This window comes from Anomalospiza imberbis, chromosome 3 (genome assembly GCF_031753505.1).
Source record: "Anomalospiza imberbis isolate Cuckoo-Finch-1a 21T00152 chromosome 3, ASM3175350v1, whole genome shotgun sequence".
NCBI classification, from domain to species: domain Eukaryota; kingdom Metazoa; phylum Chordata; class Aves; order Passeriformes; family Viduidae; genus Anomalospiza; species Anomalospiza imberbis.
The window spans coordinates 20873311-20891782 of record NC_089683.1 but is presented as its reverse complement, the minus strand read 5'-3'; the positions used below and the strand labels follow the sequence as shown (position 1 = coordinate 20891782).

General features: G+C 38.0%; 1 protein-coding gene across 25 annotated transcripts in view; it reads right to left on the bottom strand.

Annotated features, from left to right (window-relative positions):
• DLGAP2 (DLG associated protein 2) overlaps nucleotides 1–18472 on the bottom strand; it is a 452231-nt gene that overhangs the window by 230533 nt on the left and 203226 nt on the right. The gene's annotated exons all lie outside the window — the stretch shown is intronic.

The following is an 18472-nucleotide window of genomic DNA, read 5'->3' as shown; positions in this document are numbered from 1 at the left end:
TTTAAAAAGATATTTTTGCAGGAAGAATTTTTAAAAAGAACAATATAAATGTTTAGTTACATTTATATTACTATCACCTTCAGAGACTCCAGAGTGCATTCATGTAGCAGGACTTTTTGCTTCCACAAGACTTTTTAATATTTTGATATATAAAATACTGCAGTGACAACAGTCACTCAAATAAAAAGTTTAAGTCTGCTAATATTTTACTATTGGAGGTAGCAAACAGTAATAGTGACAGAGTTATATTTCTTTCTCATCAAAGACTCCCAGGTCCTCCCAGGCAAGAGAAGTCAAACAGTCATTCAAATGTACACTTATACTCTGCAAAATACTCAAGTATAGCAATGAAGGAGATTAAACTCCATCATAACAAACATACATTCCTAAACGTGCAGTTTACACACCACTATTTGTAAATTGATTGTCTTAAAATATATTTTGTTTAATGTACAAATATATGGACACATGGAGGAAATATTGTGAAGTATCTCTTGAGACCTGCTGCTTCAGGAGTCAGTATCAAGCTGTAGAACAGAGCTGCTGTTTAGAATCCAAATGCCAAAATCAATTGAAATCCCAGGGAATGTAATCATGTTGGCAGATATTCTGATATACTGGTAAAATCCTACTAGAACAAGAAAAAACAGTATATTTTATATCACAAAGCTCTGAAATCTTCATGTTAACCCTCAGGTGAAAAATGGCATCTTCAACAGCAAGACGTATGCTGAAATAAGTATATGTATATATGCAGGCACACACATACACACATTTGTGTATATATTTTAATATAAAATCAGTACAAAAAGCAGTTTTACATGCCTGGCAAATAAAAGTCCACAAAAGCTTGCTGAAATTATCTCCACCTTGGATAACAAATAGAAGATATTACTTTAGCTGTGATCTTCACTCAAAAGTAAAAAATGTCTGAAAATACAATATGAAACACATGCACTGAGCAGATTGACCTCCATAGTGCCTCAGTGACACTGCCAGCTATTTACAAGAACTTTCTCCATGCAAATAAAAAGCTGTCTCACAGTAACCCACCTTGTAATGGCACTTGACCCTACATCTTTCATATATTTTAAACATGTTAATCATTGGGATTCTACTACTGTTAGAGACTGTGGCATGCATGTGGGAAAGGAATGAGGAAAAATAAGGTTTTTTTTCCAAGCAGCTTTGCTGATGATAGGTAGATCACAACTTTTAGAACACCATAAAGTTGCCTGATAGAAAGGAATGAAATTTAAAGTAGTTCAACACCTTGAAACATGTAGCCAAAGTTTGTATTGACAGATTCATAAGTGTCCCCAGCAGTGACAAACTAGAAACAGCACCCCAACAGCAGGCTTGAGAACATCTCCAGTGAAGAGCACAAAAAGCCTGGTCACAGGTAAGTAAGGCCAGTTTCTTTCACCGCACGATGAAAAATGCACTTGCCACAACATGAACTGATGCAGAAGAACCAGCTCAGAAGATCTTTTTTCACATTTAATTCAAAGACTTTCTGAGGTTTTACTGAGATGGGCTGCCTGCCTGTGTGTAGTTTGTTGTCCTGATTGATAAGGAAGAATAATCTGGCTTGGTTTCTGAACTTCTGACATTTTTGATCCTCTGTGTTCTGCTAACAACTGCTTCACCAGTTTTTTTACAATCCAAAGAGTCTGCCTGACATATTTTGCACCTTCAAACACCATCTTCTAAAGGTCTCCACTCAACAGTACAAATTACTAGCTTCCCTCTTTTTTCCTCATAAACATAAATTAGTGGCAATATTACAAGTCTGCAGCAGGCTAGATAGTCTACCTGCAAAATAAGGCTTGCAGCTATGACTATTGCCAGAAAGTTGTCAAAATCTAGAGAGGTGTCAGCTCTATCCCTGCCAGACTGCTGCTTTTTTGGACTTTTCTCAGAGGTTTATTTAAGGTCCTGTATCAGTGAGCAACCCAGGTGTCCCCCTATCTCAGCATGCCTGAGGAGACTTCATGGGGGGATTTTTTGTTATGCCTTCCAGCAGCTGGGAATCATTTCAAACTGACAGCAGCACGTCTCCCTCTACACTGGTAAGAAGCAGACTTTGTGGATGTGCATAATTCACCAGTAAGTTTCTGTATATGAATTTCTCTGCTGTAGTTTTCCACTGGGGTGGGGAGACTAGGTACCCTTGTTGTTGTGCTGCACACATACATGTTGAGAGACAAATGAAAACATAAACCTCTTCTAGTAGGCAAGTAAACAACATGACAAGGAGGTTGTACAGAGCCCTGCTTTCCACAGAGCCTGTGTGAGAGAGACAGAAATAATTATTTCTCTGTAGAGTCTGTTTAGATCTGTACATTCTATGGCTATTGTTGAGAGACTGCATGCCCTCAGTTTCTAAAACCGCAGCACATAAAACATACACATGGCACTCAATTTTTTGTAGATCTGCATTATATGGAAATACAGAAATCTGAAAATTTTGTTAAGAAGCTATGATTTGACACTTATTTTAACTTCTTTTCTCTGTAGAGAAGTTGCTAGTTGGTAGAAAAGATCTTTCTGGAAGATGGCTCAATACTAAATACCTGTATTAATTTAAATTTTTCTAATTTTTATTTCAGTTCTGGGAACAGATGACAACAATGAAGGACATGACAACAGTATACCATTCCATCAGGTGAAATTACATTGTTCAGGCTTAGATCCATCTCACTCAAAGTTGAGTGTATCAGCATTAATTGAGTGCATCAGCAAAATCTAAACTAGTCTTAAAAAATTAACCAATGAGAAAAAAAGAGAAAGAAACAGCCACCTAATCTGCCTTAGAAACTTATGTAGCACAAAATCAAAATCAAGAAGCCACCTTTTTTTTTAATTACTCATTCCTTTTTTCTTTTTAATGTTGTAAAAGGTCTTAGACTTCATAGTAATATTCACTGCAAAAGAGGAGTGTTTATTATAAGTGACCTCTGGAGATGAAGTAGTTCAGTCTCCCACTGAGAGCAGAGAAGGGCTTTTGCCAATACAAGTTCAACTCTGCTGGGGTTTAATAGTCAAGTCCTGAAAGTCACCAAGGACGGAGATTCCACAACCTCAATGAGCAGCCTGCACCAGAGCTGCATCAGTCTCATTAAGCTGTATTTGACTCTCTTGCTCTGCACTCTGTGGCCATTCTTCCTTGTTATATCACTCAGCATTGCCCAAGTGAGTTTTGCTCCATACTCTGTAACTCTTCTCCATGTAGCCCAACAAACTAAATAAGCCCATCTCTTTCAACTGCTCTGAGCAGAGTGCCCTCTGCTAGACTTCCTCCATTTTCTCTCTATGCGGCTGCTCTTTATTTTTGTCTGCCCCAGTCAGCTCCCGAATGCCTGGCTTGGGCTTCTCAGCTTTTCGTCGGGGCCGGGGCTCGCCGCAGTTTCCGGGCGCTTTTGCTGTCGCGCTCCGGGGTGGGCTGTTGGCCGCGCTTTGCCGTCGGCGCGAGGGAAGAAACAAAGAGGCAGGGAATTCGTCCAAATCCGTCCGCGTGGCGGCTGGATGCTTTATTGGCTGCGAGAGCTGCGATGGAAAAGCTGCAGCCGATCCCAGCTTCACACGGACGCAAATGGCCTCGAGCATGCCGAGGAGTGGGATGAAATAGGGAAGGGACAGGGCGGACAGGGAGTCCTCCTGCCCAATGGGTACAGACATCGTAGTGATGACGTGTACTACAGCGACCAATGGGAACACATCAGGGGCGGACACGAGACTTTGGGGTGAGTGGGACCGCGAGAATGGGGAGACGGGCATGGAAACCCCAGGAGTAGGGAAAAACTCGGGGGATGCACAAGGGTACAGATAACTGGAAAACTAACAAAGAAAAAACCCATAATGTGAACCCAAACCTGGGATGCAACATCTCTATGCTTGTGGAAGCAGGGAACCCCAACCAGTGAACGCAGTATTCCATGTGCCTCACCAGCACCAGAAGGAAGTATAAACCTTGGCAATTTGCTAATCATACTCGTGCTGACATAGCCCAGAACAACCTTTACCTGTTTGCAATGAGAATACTGTCTGCTCACTCTTGTGCAGCTTGGTATTCATGTTCATTTTTTCATAGAAAAAATTAAACTAGCATATCAAGTCTCAATAAGGTGAGTCCCCTGATCCAAGTCTCCCAACAATTATAGCCATGCTAATGTATGTGAAATTATGGCCTCAGACAAGTAACTTTTCGACACCCATGCTGGATAAAATGTTGAAGCGGATCAAATAGAAGTGGGGACATGACCACATTTCAGACAAAGATATTTCTTAAGCCCCTCCCTTGCAAAATTCCTAGTAGTGGATTATGTCTGTACATATCTGATCCATCCAAAGTATTACAGTGATATTTTCACAGGATGTATTCTTTGTTATGTGTTGCTAATTAATTACACTTAACAAAGTTGCTCCTTGAAAACACTCATACATCTGAGTAAATTTTTGTCATAGTTCTCAATAGTAAAATGACTAATACAGGTGAGTGTTCAGAGGTTTAGGATCCAATAAATCAATAGAACAAGGAAATCCTGTATTTATATTATTAATCTCACTCCATCATTTTGAAATTGTCTAGCCAACAGAAATAATGTTCCCAGATACAAGAACTTGCTGATAAAATAGGTCATAAGAAAGATCCTATGAAGAAACAAATTTGTCATGAAGACACAACATATTTTTCCCTCCAAATATTATGAAATGTATTTCATTCTTATAGTTTTTCTTGTCCAATCTCAATGGTAAGAACAACTAAAAATAATAAAACCAGACATATAAATGCCAACATTATTTCTCAAAAAAAAAAAAAAAAAAGCTGAATTCAGTTTTAAATTAGAGTGAAAATAAATTATTCTGTTAAACACATTAACATTTCATTCTTTGTATACGCTTTTATGTATGGCTGGTGCAAGTACAATCAAATCTACTATAAAGAGGTAGAGTAAAGAAAGCAATATAAGGGCCAGGTGAAATATACAAAATAGCCATTAAAAAATTGCAATTCAAAATATCCATGCAGGCTATATAATGGAATAGGATTAAGACACCACATACCAGTAATATTTTTAACTAAATAAAATACTATATGGTATTTAACACTACACTTTACTGTACACTATGTACTAAACAGGGGTTGAGATTTTTTCTAAATAATGGAGTCCAGTCTGGATGATTTTGACCAGGTTTTATGGAAGTGACAATATGGTGAGAAATAATATGCAATGGTGAGAAGCAGTGCTGTGCTGGGGATAACTTGTCAGCTCAGCACTGCATTCAGAAAATACATGAGGTCAGCACTTCTGACTACCCTTTGAGTAATATATCACATATCCTGTTCTGTATCTCCTCTTCATTTTTGTAACAGGCCTTTCTGTCTCTCTTTTCATCTGATACTTCCAGATGCCCTGCACAGCTCTTCCCTGCTGCCTATATAATTTGAAATTTCAATTAGAAACATGGATGTTCTCAATTGCCCATATTTCTCTATTTGCTTTTCCTGTTTCCCCCATTATATCTATTTACTAACTGGCCAAAAAAAGCAGATAGCACTGTACAATTACTGAATATCACTGCCTATTTGAATGCAGACTTCCATGTATCAGAGGAAAACCAGAAATTATTTTTGTTTCACAGAGAAATATGGAAATATGGTTTGCCTGACAAATACCAGGTTAGTTTACCTTTCCCCCCTTCACTTAGGCAATAATAATAATAGTAATAATAATAATAATAATAATAATAATAATAAATGTACAAGAGGAAATTTAGCAGATAATTCTTTAGATTTTTGTTCTAAAGGCAAACACACCTGTTTAATAATTTTCATCAGCACCTTGCCATCAGTCTCTTTATATCATTTTACTGATGTTAATGAAACAGAACTGTGTGGCCCTCAAAGAGAAATAGAGTAGCCATGCATTATACTGCGATTTAGTGTGACTGAAAAGCAAATCATAATTTCAGGCTCAACTGTGAAAATAATAATTTTAAGGAGTTTAATCCAATATTTGTATCTGAACATGGATATAATAGCACCAATAAAAGCTCAAAGTATTATGAACTATGTTTTCCATTCCCTCGCGTGTATTTTTACTCCTATACCTTTTTCTTTATCTATTTCAGCTCTTTCCTTCTGTTGGCATCTCATCATTACACAGTATCATCTGCTGAAATATCAGTGGGACAGACCTGCAGGCTAAACTGCAGGATTTTGCCATGTCTACCAAGACTATCCATTCACAATATCCTCTTTGTTCCACACTGATGCTAGAGCAAATTCTCTGGAGATGTCCTGCTCTGTGTTCAGTCACCCATTTAGGTAAGGTATTGAGAGACATCTGAAAAACCAACTAGCCTTTTCTTCTACAAAGCCCGTTTTACCTACAGATTTTTTTTCTAAAATGTGCTCTAAAGCCTCCAATGACAAGGAATAAAACCCTCCATATGCAAATGGAGAATAAAACATTTAATGCACTCAGGGGAAAAATAATATCTAATTGATACTCATTTCCTTAAGGTTTTTTTTTTTTTTTGTCTCAATTCTAATTCTTCAGTTTTTCTCTCAGTCATGGTGTATAATGCTCATCTTTGCTGTTCTCCAGATTATAAGTGCCCTACACTGAATACACTTCATGACCAAAACACTTTGACTGCCTGCTACAGCAAAATATTTACTCTCTGACAATCTCTTATATTTCTAAGAGTGCTATTGGCCTATTTTAAGGCAGCACTATTTTCTTGACTCAAATGATATGTCACTCATCCTTTTGGACAGAAATTTGACTAGAGGTACTTGGATGAGTTACTATCATAAGAATGAAATTAATTCAAAGATACTTTGTTGATGCACTTTTGCAGTACAAGCCCTATTAAGGTAATCCATGTAAAACAAATCCACAAAGCATTCAAGGTACTTTTTACAACTACTTGTTTGAAACAACTACTTGTTTGAAGTGGTAAAAATAATCAATATTACACTATACCAAAGCACTGTATTTCTTTTAGTATTATGAGTGCTGAAAAATGGCACAATAGGAAGAGAAAGCAAGTATTTTTGCACTTAAATAGTGTTTTGGCCCATTTCCATGAACAGTCATAAAGGAAATAAAAATAACTTCAATCTAAAGAAAATCACATTTGTGTATCTATAGGTAAACATATCTGTTCATCTTGAAACTTGTTTTGTTTTTCTGTGGTTCTTTTTTTACTCAGAAAAATAAGTGACTTCATCATGCAGAACATGATGAAAAATATAATCACAGTTGTTTAGAGTTGTTGTGGATATAGCAAATAAATGTATTTAATTCCTTTGAAACTATTTCTACAAGTACTTCTTGCTGAGTCTAAAAGCCTACTTTCCTGCCTTCCTCTCACTGCTGATCATTGTATGACCATTCTCAAGATGAGATTCCCCTGCATTTACAATTTCAGCTTTCTTGAATACTTCCTTTCAACTGTATTTATAGCTAAAGCCCTTTTACTGCCTAGGACTGGGCCTTGAGGTTAGGAAAATCAAATAGCTACTAAAGTTTTGAAGAATAGGAAAAATACAATAGGAAATAACTCAGCTTCCTGTGAGAGCCTAGCAGCTGGGCTATATTGGGAAAGACAGAGCAAAGAAAATGAGTATTCCTGAGAAGTGAAGATACTGAAAGAAGTTTAAATATAAACAGAATACAGAAAAGCCATTATTAAAATAGAGTGAGCCTAAAGCTAAAGAAAATCAACCAGCCTGGAAGCAAACTTTGTATATTTGTGAGCAAATGAACTGACATCCAACCAAATGCATAAAGCAACCACTAAGAGACCATTATTTTCCCCAGATAAAAATATAAAATTAATGCTCAAAGCAATGCCAGAACCTATTCACAGTATTTGTACATCAGATCCTTCTCCATATGGAGTTTACACATTACACATGCATTAACTAAGCCAAAAGAGATCAGAAAATCAGATATTTTCACAGGAAAACAAAAATAACTGAAGCAATAAAAAGCAAATATTAGCCACTCAAGAAATAAAAAAGGAGCTAATGTTTCTCTTGGTGATCTGGACACAAATGCTTTCTTTTCAGAGGAGCAGCCATAAACACAGTAATAAAAAGGATGTGCTTTAGCACACTTCTGATACACATTTCAAATGCACAGTATCCGAGTGGAGAGTCTAAATATCTAAATATCCCAAACAAGTCCAAAAAAGACCAGGTGATAGGTTTATTAAGTGAAAATCCATTTGTATTTCTGCTTGTTTTTTCTCATTTTCTAGTGATGTTGAAAGCTAAAGTGAGTCATATTCCTCACAGACAAGATTAAGAAGCTTGCCACCCCCTAATCACATTGTAGCATGATTTTGAAAAATACCATGGAGGGCAAGGGTGATGATCAAAAATTGTAGGAGTGATGACCCATGAGAGTGCTGTGAAATACAAAACTGAAGACAGTTTGAACCTTGCTAGCTCCAAAAGCCCTCTGGAGCCAATGCAAGTGTCATTGGAGTTCAATTCAGGGTCAATAGTACACTAGTGCACAACTACCCAGGCTATAGATCATAATTTCTCTATTTTCTGTCTCTTTTTTTTCCTCAGTCTTATTTCCTTTTGCTCATTTTAAGAGATTTCACCAGTACTGTCAGAGCCTCATAAGAACAAATAAAAATGGTACAAATCCAAGCTGAGTATGATATAACAAATAACCAAATAGGGAGATGGCAAAAAAAAAATAGGATGGGACTGAACAGATACAGAGTATATCACACAATCTGATACTCTGGTACACTGAAGGTTAAATTGATTTTTTCACTCCTTTCTCTTTATTTACTGTCATATAGGAATCAGATTTTGAAAGCATCTAAATGGAGAGTGGATTTGACTTTAAAAAAAAAATTAAGGAAATACAAAGGGTCTACAAAAATATGTAACAATTTTAAGGGGATGTATCCATGTCTGGGCAAGACTTGAATGATGTCCTTCATATAAAGTCAGTAATGTATACCAACTCAGAACAGCAGGGATTGGAAGAGATATTCTGAGGTTGTTAGAGTTTATCCCTCAAAGCAGAATACTGCCAAAGTAACCTCGTTTCTCAAGGCATTGCCTGCTCAAGTTTTGAAAATCCACCAGGAAGGAGAATTAACAGTCACCCTGGGCAACTGTTTCACTGTTTACTACCCTCACAATGAAGAGTTTATACCTCAAACCTAATTGAAATTTCCCTTGCTGCAGCATCTATCTGTTCCCTCCTGTCCTTACACTGTGCATGTCCATTAACAGTCTGGCTCCATCTGGCTGTAATGACCCATTAAGCAGCTGAGGACAGCAATTAGCTCTGTTCTCCTCTTAGCTTCCTCAGCCTCAGGCTGAACAAATTCAGGTCTCTTCAGTGTCTCCTTGTGCATCATATACTTCAGTACTCTGCCCATCTTGGTGGCCATCCTCTGGATGTGCTCCAATTTGTCTGTGTTTCTTATACTGGGGTGGGGGTGGGTAAGTGCTAGAACTGGGCCGTGCTCCAATTGCAGCATCTGAAGTGCCAAAAAGAGGGGAACAATCACTCAATTTAACCTGCTAGCTGTACTGATGCTGTCCAGTGTGCAGTCAGCCTTCATCGCTGCAGACACACTTCTAAGGCTCTTATAAAAGTCCTAATTACACTTCTAGGTTCTAAGTCAAACTCAAAAGGACTGTGATATGCAACATTAAAGCATTGACCTGATCCAGTCCCAAATATGCAGTGGCCTCATATGCTAAATAACTACTTGAGGATGTTTACAGAATTTTGATGTGCCAGGCAGTGACTACCAACAGCTAGAGACCATAGCTCAAGGTCTGATCAGTTGTATAAGACTTTTCAGTGCCCTGAGGAAGAATCCACTATGGTTTCCTTCTTAAATACAGCTGGAGGGGAACTAAGTTTACAAGAGCTCTGAGCTGAAACTGTTAGGATGTCTGCATTGAACAGTCCTTGAGATCTGGTGATATTTCTAAATATATCTTCATATCTCAGGAGGACAGCTTCAATACAGTCTCTACTCTCTATATGAAACATTGTCTTCTGGAGAGTAAATACAGAAAAAGCACAAATTCAGTATGAAGCACTAAAACTGATTTTAAGAAATTAAACCAAAATCTGTTTATGCTATGCAGCATTTGCTGCCCAAGAAATAAGCGTTAATAAAGCTAATCTGGAAAAATTTGAAAGTGGACTTACAGAAATATCCTTAGTTTTCCATCTTAAACTTTCTCATATAAAAAAAAAAAGTCTATTGTGATGATGATTTAAAACACTTTCATCTCACTGGATACATAAATGTGACCTTTATCTTGACCATTACAAAGGCACAAAGAGTTCACTGCAGGACTCAGACCTAAGCTCAAAAAAATGAGTTCTTAATTTTAGCTTTTACAGTAGAAATTAAAGATTTATTTGGAGTTATATAAACTTTCCAGTGAGCTAAACAGAAAAAAAAAAGTTTGCTGTTTTCTGTAAAAAGCATCAACTTCAAGCTCCCAACTTTTCTCTGGTGAAGTATTCACTCACACTTGTACAAAGCTGCTATGCTGGAACAAAGTGCAAAACCGAGCACATCTGGAAGCTTTTTATGCATGGTTTTCTATAGTGAACATTCCTCATGAACATTCATAAACAAAACCAACCCAAAATTCCCGTTACAACTAAATGAACATTGATAATAAATAGATAAATCATTTGACAAGAAGATATAGAATTGCAATAAAGAAATAGGATCTGAAGGTGTAAAAGATATTTTAAGCTACATTGAGATATGGAATTCAGTTATTGAAATATCTGATCTTTTTGTAGAAACACTAATTAATTCAACTTTAAATAGCCAAAAGCAAATTTGCAACAGCAGATTTAAAAATCACTATATCTTTTCAACTCTATGAGCCCCTTGCTTTCTGCAGTGCATCATGTACACAGCAAGTGGTACCTCTTTCAGCCAGCATTACCTTATAGATTACTGCAGCAAGCTAGAATTCACTGCCAGTGATTTGACCTTCAATTCCTTTATGCCTTTGCAATGGTCTGGTGATTGCTTTAATAGCCAGCTATGAGGAAGTCCAAATGTGCAGTATTAGGAGTCTATGTACAGAGAACAACCACTGAAAGGTCAAAATACAGATTGTTAACATGCACTATGCCATTTTTGTAACTGCTAAGTATCACAGATCTCTATATATCATAGAGAAACTTCAGAGAACCTGAAATGTAAACACACAAAACTGATATGGGATGTATTTGTCTGATTTTAAAACAGCACCAAAATTAGAATCTCAGAACAAGCCATGCTAGTATTTTAGACATTGTTATTGATATATTGAATCCCTCATAAAACTCTCAAGGTTAGATTAATGTATAATATACTCAGCCAATTAAGTACAAATCACGGGCATTATCATCACTGGAGCAAACTTCCACTGACCAATCTAGCCTAAGGACAGGATACAACTAATAGTCCCATCTGAATGTTACTGCCTTTTGGAAAATAAACATTTTTTTTGTCTTAAACATAAAATGGAGTTGAATAATTGCTCTTCACTTTTGAGAGAGAGACAAAAGCAGAGGACCATAAAGTACACTAGTCCATATTAAATGCCCAAAATTTCTTAGATAAGTTAACAGAGTTTAAAGCCATACCAGTTTCTCCCTATTCTTCAGAACTACCTTTCTTTCCTTTCCAGATGCATTAAATAAAATGTCTACTGAAACTGCCTTTTTCAATTTTAGGGTAATGATAGCCACTGTTTTCTGCTTTCTAACAAGGTACTGGAAGCAAGTTTGCATACACAAATGAAAAATCAGATTGATGGAGTAGTTTCTCTTTATGATCCAACGTTCAAAATCATGCAAAGAAACTGCCACCACCCTTGATCTGTTTTTCTGACAGAATATTTAAAGGGAAAAAAATTGTTTCAAACATGTGAAATTTGTTGTTAATGCAGCCCTTTCTTTCAGACAAACATTCTAAACACTGCTGACTGACCCCTAAACAGTCACGTGAGTGAGGTTATCTGCAGGACTAGCCATGAATTTAGACATTATAAATACACACATGTGATTACCAAAATTTGATGGCCTCCATCAAACTATTTGCAAGATGTAACTAAGGGGTTAAATTCTTGAAAATTTAAAACTAAGGAGATTATTTTTAACAAGAAGATAATATTGAATTACTGGCAGAGACAAGTAATGAAAAAACTATGATCCATCTTTCATAATCAAACTATAAATAATACACAAGTTATTCATAAATAAATGTCACAAATGAGTAGTTTATAATGCTAAAGGATTTAGCATTATAAATTCTCTTAATCACAGAAACACCCCTGAATTCCTAATCAACAGAAAACAGATATACACACATGTGAAATTAGTTGTCATTCAGATTAAATACTACATCCTTAAAAAAACAAAAAAAAAGATTTATCATAGCAATTTTTCAGGACTATTTATCTAAGTTTTCTTATTTAAAACATTTTAGTTATTGGATGATATAATTAGAAAATTGCTGTTTGACTTCAAAAACTGTTGTACCTCAGGTGTGGTTAAAAAGCAGTAAATGTAACATTGTCTAAGATGAAGTTTAAACATAAACAAGCTTCCCAATATAAATCATTTTCTGTTAATATTTTAGGACCTTTAAACATCTATACAGACTTCATGAACTAATTGTATGATGTACTAGTAATGATATAATTCTATCTATTAGACTTACAAATGCTTTGTCTTTTACATGAAGTTTTACAATATAAATTGTCTAGCCTAGCTTTATTATTTCCTAAATAACCCAGCAAAACTTTGTGTAATATCTAAACTACACAAAGAAATTGAAATGCTTTGAGAATATTAATAAAAGTTTTCAACACACATTTTAATGTTTTCATGTTCTGAAGGCATGCATTATTTTCTCTAGGGTCATGAGTTTAGTTCCATAGGATTAAAATAATTAATCAAATGTTTTTTTCTCAACAATAAAATAAATTTCTGGATGGGAAATTACATGTTTTCGCATAATTATTACATGTGATGCAAAACCTAGAAAAGCAAATACCTAAATATTTACACTGATTTCAACAGAATAAAGTAATCTTTTATACATTTCTCTAAAATGTGCCTGCTTTGAAATTGGCCCAGATCAGGAGATTCTTAAATACTCTTACAGTAAAGGAAAGGAAATTTAAGAATATCTATTCCCTCCTCCTCTTTACCCAATTTTCTGTCATTTAAGAGGAATTTCTCTCTCTCTCTCTCTCTCCCTCCTGTGATTTTTGATTATAGTAATGCAATAATAAGTTGCATCATTAATAAATGAATAAAATTGTAAAAGACTAATATTTATGGGGAAAACTTAAATTATATTTAGGATGGGAGAAGAAATAATCTCCTTGAAAAAAAGCCTCAGTAAATGTCCAACTAGCATTGCCTCAAGTTGCAGGAACTGAATGCAATGCTTAAAATTTCCATTCAACTGATATTTCTGTTAGGTAAGCAGAAATATGGAGATCAATAGCACCTTACTATTGATAAAATAATTAGGAATATAAAACTACTGGTAGCCCTGAGTAAACTCGGGTGGTTTTAAAACTGTCCTTCAGCTTGCTTGTCCAGCTAACTAAAAGCCCAAACTCTGCTTTTAAAAAGACCTTTGACAAGAATACTGGCATTGCTAATGCACAAATGCAAATGTTCAATAAATCTGTACCCTATGACTTCATGTCCTTGCCACAATATTTTAGTGACACTGCTCAAACATAACAGCTTACAGGGGTTCTGTTTATATGAAAATTTTTTTTTCACTGTGAAAATAAACAGTTCTGTATAGTTGGCATGGTAGATCTCCTTACTGTAATAGCTTAATAACTCCAACATCTAATTCAGCTGATTTGGAATAAGAATCTATCATAAAAAATATTTTCATGTACAGACTCTAGGAAAAGATACATAAATATACAGACAGGAAAAAAAGACAGGAATGGTCTTTATGAGAAAGAACTTGGTAACAAGAATCTAGAACTGAAGAGAGCAACTCACAAAACACCAAACTTTTCACCAAATAAGTGTATTAGGTTTGCATGGCCAGATTTTGATAGCAGGGGGTGCAGGGGTAGCTTCTGTGAGCAGCTGCCAGAAGCTTTAGCCATGTCCAGCAAAAACAATGCCAGACAGCTCCAGGATGGATGTGCTGGGCCAGTCAGAAATTATAACACCTATGGGATAACATAGTTAAGAAAAAAAAAAAAAAAAAAGTTACTGTGCAGGTGTAATTATGACCACACAAGAGCTGAGTGAGAACATGTGAGATGAACGGCCCTGAAGACACCAAGGTCAGTGCAGAAGGAGGGGCAGGAGGTGCTCCAGGCACTTGAGCTGCAGCCCATGGGGCAGCCATTGGTGAGGCAGCTGTGTCTCTGCAATACATGGATGTCCAGGGGGGATGCAGAGATCCACCTGCAGCCCATGGAGGAGACCCACACCAGAGCAGGTGGATGCCTGGGAGAAGGCTGTGACCCTGTGGGAGGCCTGTGGAGAGAGGAGTCCCCCCTGGAGCAGCCTGTCCTTGAAGAACTGCACCCTGTGTAAGAGTGATCAACACTGCAGCAGTTTGAGGGGGACTGTTGCCCATGGGAGGGACTCATGTTGGAAAAGATCATAGAAAACTCTCTTGTGGGAGGGATCCCAAGCTGGAGCAGGAGAAGGACTCGGTTCCCTAAGCAGCAACAGAAACAACCTGTGATGAACTGACCTTAACTCCATTCCCTTTCACCATGCACTGCTGGGGGAGAAGGTGGAGCTGGGAAGCAGGGGAGGGAGGTGTTTTTAAGGCTTTACTTTGCTTCATTATCCCACTCTGACTTTGTTAGTAATAAATTTAATTAATATCTCTAATTCTAGTCTGTTTAGCCCATGACAGATTTGGTGAGTGATTTCCCTGTGTCCTTATCTCAATTCATGAATTTTATATTTTCTCTCCCCCATGCAGCTGTGGAGGGAAGTGATAGACAGGCTTTGGTGGGCACCTGACATCCAGCCAGGGTCAGCCCAGTACAGTAATGCAAAAAGTATCAGGAGGTAACAGAATCACGGAATCCAAGTGCAAGGCTTAAAAACTACCTACACCAAAATGGCATACAGAAACACTGAGAAGAAAAAAATCAGTAGATACAGAGAAGAAAAAAATCAGTAGGTACAGAGAAAGAAGTAAAGATACATATGAGAACTTAAGATGTTGTCAGTTTGGGGTTTTTTTTAAATGCTGTAATCATTGATATTGCCAAACATCTGCAAATGTTCAGATATGCATAACAACAAAAAATGTTCTGTTCATGTTTATTGAAACATTGAAGCTCATTGGAAGTGCCACTAACTTCATGTGAATTCCCTGGAGAAAGTACTTGCCGAGTATAGATGAATGAAATACTCATTCACAGTGGGAGCTTGGCCTAGGTGTGGGAAATGCAGCATCAATACTGTACATGAAAACTGAGAGAAGTGGGACTCAGATGTTTATATTTTGAAACATGGGGAACTTTAGACACTAGGAAGTGAAAGATCAGGAGCTTGGTATGTATCAGCATAGCTCAGCCAAAATCAAAGGAATCTCAGGTTTTTTGCTAATTATTTGGCCCAAGATCTTTCAGTCTGTGGGTAATAACACAACTGGAGACAGAACCAGTAATTAGGAAAATGCAATTGGATTCAAAAGGTTTTCCATTATTTTTTGACTGGATGAGCAGATGGCAAATGCAGCTTAACACAGAAAAAAAAAGTGAGATAATTAGCAGGGAAACCAAACACCAAGTTAGAGAATATATCCTAAATGGAAATTTCATCTAGGAAGCTAATCAGGAGAGGAATTTGGGGTTATTATGAAAAATAATTAAAACCATCAAATCATTTCACAGCTGCTGGAAAAGAAGGCAAAGATGATAGTAGGTTGCATTAATAAATAGATATACCACAAAGTAAAGTGGTATTATTAGTGCTCCAGGCATTTATTAAAAACCATCTAGAATATTGCATCCGGCTCTGGCAGGCATGAGAGCGTGCAGCAAGGCAGTGCATTACTGACAAAAACTGGTGTGCTAGTGGTACTCCCAAAGCACCAGACTCCCAGTGCTGTTGAGCAAGCTTCTCCCAGTCTAAATAATGATTTGACAAATTTCATCAAAACCTAGGTAGGATATTTTTGTTGCTCTTACGACACTGTTACAGGAGCCTCAGTTTTGGAGGATTAAAACCATCCTACTAAACTGGAAATGACATTAATTCATGGTCAGTTTATCCTTCTGCTGGCAATATGATTTAGACTATAACACTTATCTTTATTCCTGCTGTTTACCTTGAAATATTTATAGAGAGCAATCATATCCCTTCTTGGCCTTCCCGTTGGTGTGTAAAACTTGTCAACCCATAATATTTTCTCTTGTAAAGTATGCATTCCTCTTTCCTGATCACCACAGAAGCCCCCATCATCTCAATTACTCACTTCTATTCCAGTCCAGACTTCTCTGTGAACTGGTCTCTGTGCTTGCAAAAATCACTTCCAACATTGATGTCTATGTTAGCAAGTGTCATGGTTTGACACTGGCCCACTGCCAGGCACCCACGAAAGTCACTCGCTCACCCTCCCCTGCCACAGCTGGGCAGAAGAGAGAAAAATTAACGAAGGGTTCATGTGTTGAGGTAGGGACCAGGAGAAAACACTCCAAGTGCAAAACAGGCTCAGCTTAGAGATACAAAGTGAATTTATTACTAACAGAGTCAGAGGAGGATAATGAGAAGTAAAATTATCACTTCAAAACCACCATTTTCCCCCCAAACCGTCCCTCCTTCCCACCAACAGCACAGGGAGACAGGGCATGGGGGTTTGGTAAGTTTGGTAAGTAAGAAAATCCCCCGAGATTTTCTTATACTGCTCAGGTAGGGGAGTCCTTCCCCTCCTGCATCATGGAGTCCCTTTCCATGGGAGACAGTTCTCTGTGAACTTCTCCAAAATGGGTCCACACCCACAAGCAGCAGTCCTCCCAAAACTGATGCAACATGAGTTCCTCCCATGAGCACACAGGCCCAAAACTGCTGTGATGTGGGTCACTCTTCCACAGGGTGCAGTCCCCCAAGGACAAGCTGATTTAGTCTGGAATCAAGGGCCCTCTCCCTCCACTGGGTCTTCTATTGGATCACAACCTCCTCCAGGCATCCTCTCCAGCATGGACACCTCCCCCATGGGCTGAGAGTGGATCTCTGCATTCCCTGTGGATCCCCTTGGGCTACAGGGGCACAGCTTCTTCACCATGGTCATCACCACAGCCTGCAGAGGAATTTCAGCTCTGGCACCTGGAGCACCTCCTTCTTCACTGACCTTGGTGTCTCTGTGTTGTTTCCCTCACATGCTCTCACCTCCTCTTCTTCTCTGGCTAGGAAAAAATTTGTGCCCACATTGTTCTGATTTTCTTGGTAATGCCTCTGTGATGGCATAGTTATGTCATCACAGAGGCATTACCAACCTCTCTAATTACCAACTTTGGCCAGCAGCATGTCCATCTTCAGAGCCATCACTGGCTCTGCTGGACATGGTGGAAGTTTCTCACAGAAGCCATCTCTATGACCCTCCTGCTACCAAAATCCAGGCCCAGCAAAACCAACACAGCAAGAAAGGAGCCCAAGGAAAGGGATGTGCTTAGCTGTCAGAGTAACCAACAAGATAGTCCAAGTGACTTTTGGGAATAAATCCAGAAGGTAAGGGCAATCCATTAGCTCAGACCTATCCATGTAAATGAAAGTACCTGGTCCTGGCTGAGAAAATAGGTAGATGCATATGGGGCACTGAGCTTAGGTGTGGCCCACAGGAGAAGTGGAGGTGGTAAGGGTTGGGAACAGAGGACTGCGAAGAGGCATTCTGGGGAAGAAACTAGGACCAAGGCTGGGGGCAAGGCCTGGAGAGAGTATGGTCAGTATGGGAGAGAAGATATGTGATGATGGGTCATGGGTAGGGGAAGACACTGGAGCGATCAGTGAGGGGTGTATTACAGGTATATCCAGAGAGTCTGGAAGGAAATTTTCTGGAGAAAATTAAGAAATACTCTTAAGAGAAGTACTCTTAAGAAGGCTCTTAGGGCAATGTCAGTGCCACAAATTTGGACTCCATCTGTGGACCAGGATACACACAGGTAAGCTGCTCCCTTCCTGCCACTTGATTCTCCTTTTACATTTGCTTTGATAAATATATATTACATATATTTGACTTTCTATCCCTCTGGCAGTTCTCTTATTTTTCTATGCACTATTCCCATTACCTTTGCATTTAACCAGGGAGCTTGGCACCTAGAAGACAAGTTGCTAAGATATTTGAGAATGTTGGCATCTGGAAAGAGGAAACAGAAACCCAACATAAGACCCCACTGGAAAGGCAGCCATACAAGCTCAGCAACAATCAGATTTGTTAA